General features: G+C 32.8%; 1 pseudogene; it reads left to right on the top strand.

The window, feature by feature from the left end:
• The first annotated feature begins 7,900 nt into the window (after window positions 1–7,900).
• Window positions 7,901–9,255, top strand: LOC119614050 (annotated as a pseudogene).
• Window positions 9,256–11,111: the final 1,856 nt, after the last annotated feature.

Raw genomic sequence — 11,111 nt, 5'->3', positions numbered from 1 at the left:
GACTAGACTAGGGACTAGACTATAGACTAGAACATACACTAGACTATAGACTACTATAGATTAGACTAGATTAGACTAGATTAGACTAGATTAGACTAGACTACGATAGACTACACTAGGACTACACTAGACTAGACTATAGACTAGACTATAGACTAGACTATAGACTAGACTATAGACTAGACTATAGACTAGACTATAGACGAGACTATAGACTAGATATATAATAGACTATAGACTAGACTATAGAATAGACTATAGACTAGACTATAGACTAGACTATAGACTAGACTACAGACTAGACTGATAGATAGACTATAGACTAGACTGTAGACTAGACTATAGACTAGATTATAGACTAGACTATAGACTAGACTATAGACTAGACTATAGACTAGGACTATAGACTAGACTATAGACTAGACTATAGACTAGACTATAGACTAGCCTATAGATGACTATAGACTAGACTATAGACTAGACTATAGACTAGACTATAGACTAGACTATAGACTAGACTATAGACTAGACTATAGGACTAGACTATAGACTAGACTATGACTAGACTATAGACTAGACTATAGACTAGACTATAGACTAGACTATAGACTAGCTATAGACTAGACTATAGACTAGATATAGACTAGACTATAGACTAGACTATAGACTAGACTATAGACTAGACTATAGACTAGACTATAGACTAGACTATAGATTAGACTATAGATTAGACTAGATTAGACTAGATTAGACTAGAATAGACTAGACTAGAATAGACTAGACTCCAGCCTACACTAGACTAGACCATAGACTAGACTATAAGACTAGAAGAGACTAGACTATAGAATGGACTATAGACTAGACTATAGACTCGACTATAAACTATAAACTAGACTATAGACTAGATATAGACGAGACTATAGACTAGATATAGACAGACTATAGACTAGACTATAGACTAGACTATAGACTAGACTATAGACTAGACTATAGACTAGACTATAGACTAGATATAGACTAGACTACAGACTAGACTATAGACTTAGACTATAGACTCGATAGAGACTATGACTATAGACTAGACTATAGACTAGACTATAGACTAGACTATAGACTAGACTATAGACTAGACTATAGACTAGACTATAGACTAGACTATAGACTAGACTATAGACTAGACTATAGACTAGACTATAGACTAGATATAGACTAGACTATAGACTAGACTATAGACTAATAAGACTAGATTATAGACTAGACTATAGACTAGACGATAGACTAGACTAGGCTAGACTATAGACTAGACTATAGACTAGACTATAGACTAGACTATAGACAGACTATAGACTAGATTATAGACTAGACTATAGACTAGACTATAGACTAGACTATAGACTAGACTATAGACTAGACTATAGACTAGACTATAGACTAGACTATAGACTAGACTATAGACTAGACTATAGACTAGACTATAGACTAGACTATAGACTAGACTATAGACGAGACTATAGACTAGACTATAGACTAGACTATAGACCAGACTATAGACTAGACTATAGACTAGACTATAGACGATATAGACTAGACTATAGACCAGACTATAGACTAGACTATAGACTAGACTATAGACTAGGACTATAGACTAGACTATAGACTAGACTATAGACTAGACTATAGACTAGACTATAGACTAGACTATAGACTAGACTATAGACTAGACTATAGATAGACTATAGACTAGACTATAGACTAGACTATAGACTAGACTATAGACTAGACTATAGACTAGACTATAGACTAGACTATAGACTAGACTATAGACTAGACTATAGACTAGACTATAGACTAGATTATAGACTAGACTATAGACTAGACTATAGACTAGACTATAGACTAGACTATAGACTAGACTATAGACTAGACTATAGACTAGACGATAGACTAGACTATAGACTAGACTATAGACTAGACTATAGACTAGACTATAGACTAGACTATAGACTGACTATAGACTAGACTATAGACTAGACTATAGACTAGACTATAGACTAGACTATAGACTAGACTATAGACTAGACTATAGACTAGACTATAGACTAGACTAGACTAGACTATAGACTAGACTATAGACAGACTATAGACTAGACTATAGACTAGACTATAGACTAGACTATAGACCAGACTATAGACTAGACTATAGACTAGACTATAGACTAGACTATAGACTAGACTATAGACTAGATACTAGACTAGACTATAGACTAGACTATAGACTAGACTATAGACTAGACTATAGACTAGACTATAGACTAGACTATAGACTAGACTATAGACTAGATAGACTAGACTATAGACTAGACTATAGACTAGACTATAGACTAGACTATAGACTAGACTATAGACTAGACTATAGACCAGACTATAGACTAGACTATAGACTATATAGACTAGACTATAGACTAGACTATAGACTAGACTATAGACTAGACTATAGACTAGACTATAGACTAGACTATAGATAGACTATAGACTAGACTATAGACTAGACTATAGACTAGACTATAGACTAGACTATAGACTAGACTATAGACTAGACTATAGACTAGACTATAGACTAGACTATAGACTAGACTATAGACTAGACTATAGACTAGACTATAGACTAGACTATAGACTAGACTATAGACTAGACTATAGACTAGACTATAGACTAGACTATAGACTAGACTATAGACTAGACTATAGACTAGACTATAGACTAGACTATAGACAGACTATAGACTAGACTATAGACTAGACTATAGACTAGACTATAGACTAGACTATAGACTAGACTATAGACTAGACTTAGACTAGACTATAGACTAGACTATAGACTAGACTATAGACTAGACTATAGACTAGACTATAGACTAGACTATAGACTAGACTATAGACTAGACTATAGACTAGACTATAGACTAGACTATAGACTAGACTATAGACTAGACTATAGACTAGACTATGACTAGACTAGAGACTAGACTATAGACTAGACTATAGACTAGACTATAGACTAGACTATAGACTAGACTATAGACTAGACTATAGACTAGACTATAGACTAGACTATAGACTAGACTATAGACTAGACTATAGACTAGACTATAGACTAGACTATAGACTAGACAATAGATTAGACTATAGACTAGACTATGGACTAGACTATAGACTAGAACATACACTAGACTATAGACTAGACTATAGATTAGACTAGATTAGACTAGATTAGACTAGATTAGACTAGACTAGACTAGACTACACTAGACTACACTAGACTAGACTATAGACTAGACTATAGACTAGACTATAGACTAGACTATAGACTAGACTATAGACTAGACTATAGACGAGACTATAGACTAGACTATATAATAGACTATAGACTAGACTATAGAATAGACTATAGACTAGACTATAGACTAGACTATAGACTAGACTACAGACTAGACTATAGACTAGACTATAGACTAGACTGTAGACTAGACTATAGACTAGATTATAGACTAGACTATAGACTAGACTATAGACTAGACTATAGACTAGACTATAGACTAGACTATAGACTAGACTATAGACTAGACTATAGACTAGACTATAGACTAGACTATAGACTAGACTATAGACTAGACTATAGACTAGACTATAGACTAGACTATAGACTAGACTATAGACTAGACTATAGACTAGACTATAGACTAGACTATAGACTAGACTATAGACTAGACTATAGACTAGACTATAGACTAGACTATAGACTAGACTATAGACTAGACTATAGACTAGACTATAGACTAGACTATAGACTAGACTATAGACTAGACTATAGACTAGACTATAGACTAGACTATAGATTAGACTATAGATTAGACTAGACTAGACTATAGACTAGACTAAGACTAGACATAGACTAGATATAGACTAGACTATAGACTAGACTTAGACTAGACTATAGACTAGACTATAGACTAGACTATAGACTAGACTATAGAGACTTAGACTAGATAGACTAGACTATAGACTAGACTATAGACTAGACTATAGACTAGACTATAGACTAGACTATAGACTGACTATAGACTAGACTATAGACTAGACTATAGACTAGACTATAGACTAGACTATAGACTAGACTATAGACTAGACTATAGACTAGACTATAGACTAGACTATAGACTAGACTACAGACTAGACTATAGACTAGACTATAGACTAGACTATAGACTAGACTATAGACTAGACTATAGACTAGACTATAGACTAGACTATAGACTAGACTAGACTAGACTATAGACTAGACTATAGACTAGACTATAGACTAGACTATAGACTAGACTATAGACTAGACTATAGACTAGACTATAGACTAGACTATAGACTAGATTATAGACTAGACTATAGACTAGACTATAGACTAGATTATAGACTAGACTATAGACTAGACTATAGACTAGACTATAGGCTAGACTATAGACTAGACTATAGACTAGACTATAGACTAGACTATAGACTAGACTATAGACTAGATTATAGACTAGACTATAGACTAGACTATAGACTAGACTATAGACTAGACTATAGACTAGACTATAGACTAGACTATAGACTAGACTATAGACTAGACTATAGACTAGACTATAGACTAGACTAGAGACTAGACTATAGACTAGACTATAGACTAGACTATAGACTAGACTATAGACTAGACTATAGACCAGACTATAGACTAGACTATAGACTAGACTATAGACTAGACTATAGACTAGACTATAGACCAGACTATAGACTAGACTATAGACTAGACTATAGACTAGACTATAGACTAGACTATAGACTAGACTATAGACGACTATAGACTAGACTATAGACTAGACTATAGACTAGACTATAGACTAGACTATAGACTAGACTATAGACTAGACTATAGACTAGACTATAGACTAGACTATAGACTAGACTATAGACTAGACTATAGACTAGACTATAGACTAGACTATAGACTAGACTATAGACTAGACTATAGACTAGACTATAGACTAGACTATAGACTAGACTATAGACCAGACTATAGACTAGACTATAGACTATAGATAGACTATAGACTAGACTATAGACTAGACTATAGACTAGACTATAGACTAGACTATAGACTAGACATAGACTAGACTATAGACTAGACTATAGACTAGACTAAGACTAGACTATAGACTAGACTATAGACTAGACTATAGACTAGACTATAGACTAGACTATAGACTAGACTATAGACTAGACTATAGACTAGACTATAGACTAGACTATAGACTAGACTATAGACTAGACTATAGACTAGACTATAGACTAGACTATAGACTAGACTATAGACTAGACTATAGACTAGACTATAGACTAGACTATAGACTAGACTATAGACTAGACTATAGACTAGACTATGACTAGACTATAGACTAGACTATAGACTAGACTATAGACTAGACTATAGACTAGACTATAGACTAGACTATAGACTAGACTATAGACTAGACTATGGACTAGACTATAGACTAGACTATAGACTAGACTATAGACTAGACTATAGACTAGACTATAGACTAGACTATAGACTAGACTATAGACTAGACTATAGACTAGACTATAGACTAGACTATAGACTAGACTAGACTAGACTATAGACTAGACTATAGACTAGACTATAGACTAGACTATAGACTAGACTATAGACTAGACTATAGACTAGACTATAGACTAGACTATAGACTAGACTATAGACTAGACTATAGACTAGACTATAGACTAGACTATAGACTAGACTATAGACTAGACTATGACTATAGACTAGACTATAGACTAGACTATAGACTAGACTATAGACTAGACTATAGACTAGACTATAGACTAGACTATAGACTAGACTATAGACTAGACTATAGACTAGACTATAGACTAGACTATAGACTAGACTATAGACTAGACTATAGACTAGACTATAGACTAGACTATAGACTAGACTATAGACTAGACTATAGACTAGACTATAGACTAGACTATAGACTAGACTATATACTAGACTATATACTAGACTATAGACTATACTATAGACTAGACTATAGACTAGACTATAGACTAGACTATAGACTAGACTATAGACTAGACTATAGACTAGACTATAGACTAGACTATAGACTAGACTATAGACTAGACTATAGACTAGACTATAGACTAGACTAGACTATAGACTAGACTATAGACTAGACTATAGACTAGACTATAGACTAGACTATAGACTAGACTATAGACTAGACTATAGACTAGACTATAGACTAGACTATAGACTAGACTATAGACTAGACTATAGACTATAGACTAGACTATAGACTAGACTATAGACTAGACTATAGACTAGACTATAGACTAGACTATAGACTAGACTATAGACTAGACTATAGACTAGACTATAGACTAGACTATAGACTAGACTATAGACTAGACTATAGACTAGACTATAGACTAGACTATAGACTAGACTATAGACTAGACTATAGACTAGACTATAGACTAGACTATAGACTAGACTATAGACTAGACTATATACTAGACTATATACTAGACTATAGACTATACTATAGACTAGACTATAGACTAGACTATAGACTAGACTATAGACTAGACTATAGACTAGACTATAGACTAGACTATAGACTAGACTATAGACTAGACTATAGACTAGACTATAGACTAGACTATAGACTAGACTATAGACTAGACTATAGACTAGACTATAGACTAGACTATAGACTAGACTATAGACTAGACTATAGACTAGACTATAGACTAGACTATAGACTAGACTATAGACTAGACTATAGACTAGACTATAGACTAGACTATAGACTAGACTATAGACTAGACTATAGACTAGACTATAGACTAGACTATAGACTAGACTATAGACTAGACTATAGACTAGACTATAGACTAGACTATAGACTAGACTATAGACTAGACTATAGACTAGACTATAGACTAGACTATAGACTAGACTATAGACTAGACTATAGACTAGACTATAGACTAGACTACAGACTAGACTATAGACTAGACTATAGACTAGACTATAGATAGACTATAGACTAGACTATAGACTAGACTATAGACTAGACTATAGACTAGACTATAGACTAGACTATAGACTAGACTATAGACTAGACTATAGACTAGACTATAGACTAGACTATAGACTAGACTATAGACTAGACTATAGACTAGACTATAGACTAGACTATAGACTAGACTATAGACTAGACTATAGACTAGACTATAGACTAGACTATAGACTAGACTATAGACTAGACTATAGACTAGACTATAGACTAGACTATAGACTAGACTATAGACTAGACTATAGACTAGACTATAGACTAGACTATAGACTAGACTATAGACTAGACTATAGACTAGACTATAGACTAGACTATAGACTAGACTATCAAAATCAAAAATCAAATCAAAATCTATTTAATAAATTTGGCAAGTATTTCGAAAATAAATCTAATGTCTATATTAATATAATTTAAATAAGTATACATCAAATAAACGATATATATGTTTCCCAACTTAAAGATATTTTAAAGAAATTTAAGACAGATACTTGCAATTGGAATTTTACAATAACTTATTTTATTATTCACAAAGTTAAACAATTATAAAAAAACACTTAAAAACTATTTATTTAATTTGATATGAAGGTCTTTAAATTAAATTGCTTACAGTACATTATATAGCATTTATTCCAACTTATTGTAAAGGCAATCGTCATTAGTTTCATAGTTATTATTAGCGATACCAGCCACTTTCAAATATGAGGACCTCGAGATATTCGACACAATTTCAAAGATTTTTCAATTGTAACACGTTTCTTTTCGGAAATTTGTGGAATTGATGTGATGGAGGAAAATTTTCACATGACTACAGCAACATGGATCGTAATTGCTTTGATAAATATTGCATTGGCTTTACATTTACACCATGTTATGTGGGCGTGATTATCAACAGTGACTGGACTGTAATGCTGAAAAGCCTCTGCATGTTAGGCACAGGAATACAAGTAAGCCTTAAATTAAATTTAATATTTTTTTTCCAAATTATTAAAAAAAAACTCCCTCCAAAGGGTTATGCGAAAATTATCAATGCCCTTAAGAGTTCACATATTTTTTATAGCATTTATGAGGAAATCGTAGAAATTTATACCATATATTGAGGAAAATAATAAGTGCTACCACAAACTGCTAAAGGAAAGCATATCCTTGATTAAGAAACTTATAGCAATTTTATTGGGTGTTGTTATCCTGACCGCTTTATCTGTGGTAGGAGTTCCCGTTTTCTATAGGCTCGCTTTCAATGAACGTATCTTTGTCATGCATTTCTTTTTTCCCTACATCGATACCGACACAGACTTTGGTTACTACTTGACTTCGGCATTTCATATAATTTGTGTGTTTTTCGGTGGTTTTGGTAATTTTATTAGTGATGCCTGGTGCTTTGTATTTGCTGCTCATATACCTTTAATAAAGAACATTTTGCAAGCCAAATTTGCGGAACTGGATGTATTAGTGGAAAAAGATCCTCCTGATCTCGTCGAAATTAATGAAATTATTGGATATTTTCAAATGGCATCAAAAGTTTATACTGTAAGTACAGTGTAATAAAATTCACATTTAAATTTTATTAAATTTATCTAAAATTCTTTGAATTAGTTTTTGCAGTACGGTAAAGGATCTATTTTTCTTGGTTATATTTGTACAAGTTTCCACGGAGTTTATATGTATTGTCTCTACGATTGTCTGTATGTTTTTGGGAATTTGGCCCGCAGCACCCATTTTTTTGATCTACTCATTCGTTTTGTTTTACTTTCATTGTGCTTTAGGGAATTTGGTGGAAATTTCGGTAATATTTTAATTAAAAGCACTATATGTGTTGTATTTAAATATTTTTTTTTTTCTACAGAATGATGATGTCACTTTTATGATTTATGACTGCGATTGGTATAAATTAAAAGTTTCGCAGCAAAAAATGATTCTAATAATGCTGCGCAAATCTCAACAAGCTAAGGGCATGTCTATTGGTGGCGTGGCTCCCTTAACTTTAAATACAGCTTTACAATTGACCAAAACTATTTATACCTTTTCCATGATGTTGAGAAACTCTTTAAATTAGAAATTTTAAATGTAAATGCATGTTTCGTATTTTTGCACCAATTGCACTAAAACTTAATAAACATAAACACCGCTTTGTTTTTTATTGTATTATTTGTATCGTATATTTGAATACCGTCGAAGAACTATGATTAGACTATAGATTAGACTATAAGTTAGAACATACACTGCACTATACACTAGACTATAGTCCAGACTAAATACTAGAATATAGACTAGACTATAGATTAGACTATAGACTAGACTACAGACTAAACTATAAGTTAGAATATATACTGCACTACACACTACACTACACACTAGACTATAGTCCAGACTAAATACTAGAATATAGGCAAAACTATAGACTAGACTATATACTATAGACTAGACTATATACTATAGACTAGACTATATACTATAGACTAGACTATAGACTAGACTATAGACTAGACTATAGACTAGACTATAGACTAGACTATAGACTAGACTATAGACTAGAGACTATAGACTAGACTATAGACTAGACTATAGACTAGACTATAGACTAGACTATAGACTAGACTATAGACTAGACTATAGACTAGACTATAGACTAGACTATAGACTAGACTATAGACTAGACTATAGACTAGACTATAGACTAGACTATAGACTAGACTATAGACTAGACTATAGACTAGACTATAGACTAGACTATAGACTAGACTATAGACTAGACTATAGACTAGACTATAGACTAGACTATAGACTAGACTATAGACTAGACTATAGACTAGACTATAGACTAGACTATAGACTAGACTATAGACTAGACTATAGACTAGACTATAGACTAGACTATAGACTAGACTATAGACTAGACTATAGACTAGACTATAGACTAGACTATAGACTAGACTATAGACTAGACTATAGACTAGACTATAGACTAGACTATAGACTAGACTATAGACTAGACTATAGACTAGACTATAGACTAGACTATAGACTAGACTATAGACTAGACTATAGACTAGACTATAGACTAGACTATAGACTAGACTATAGACTAGACTATAGACTAGACTATAGACTAGACTATAGACTAGACTATAGACTAGACTATAGGCTAGACTATAGACTAGACTATAGACTAGACTATAGACTAGATTATAGATCAGACTATAGACTAGACTATAGACTAGACTACAGACTAGACTATAGACTAGACTATAGACTAGACTATAGACTACACTATAGATTAGACTATAGACTAGACTATAGATTAGACTATAGACTAGACTATAGACTAGACTATAGATTAGACTATAGACTAGACTATAGACCGGACTATAGACCGGACTATAGACTAGACTATAGACTAGACTATAGACTAGACTATAGACCGGACTATAGACCGGACTATAGACTAGACTATAGACTAGACTATAGACTAGACTATAGACTAGACTATAGACTAGACTATAGACTAGACTATAGACTAGACTATAGACTAGACTATAGACTAGACTAGACTATAGACTAGACTATAGACTAGACTATAGACTAGACTATAGACTAGACTATAGACTAGACTATAGACTAGACTATAGACTAGACTATAGACTAGACTATAGACTAGACTATAGACTAGACTATAGACTAGACTATAGACTAGACTATAGACTAGACTATAGACTAGACTATAGACTAGACTATAGACTAGACTATAGACTAGACTATAGACTAGACTATAGACTAGACTATAGACTAGACTATAGACTAGACTATAGACTAGACTATAGACTAGACTATAGACTAGACTATAGACTAGACTATAGACTAGACTATAGACTAGACTATAGACTAGACTATAGACTAGACTATAGACTAGAC

Source organism: Lucilia sericata, unplaced genomic scaffold (genome assembly GCF_015586225.1).
Source record: "Lucilia sericata isolate MDLA Ls3-8-SP2 unplaced genomic scaffold, ASM1558622v1 Contig002533F_arrow, whole genome shotgun sequence".
Classification (NCBI taxonomy): domain Eukaryota; kingdom Metazoa; phylum Arthropoda; class Insecta; order Diptera; family Calliphoridae; genus Lucilia; species Lucilia sericata.
This window is presented reverse-complemented; position numbering and strand designations above follow the sequence as displayed.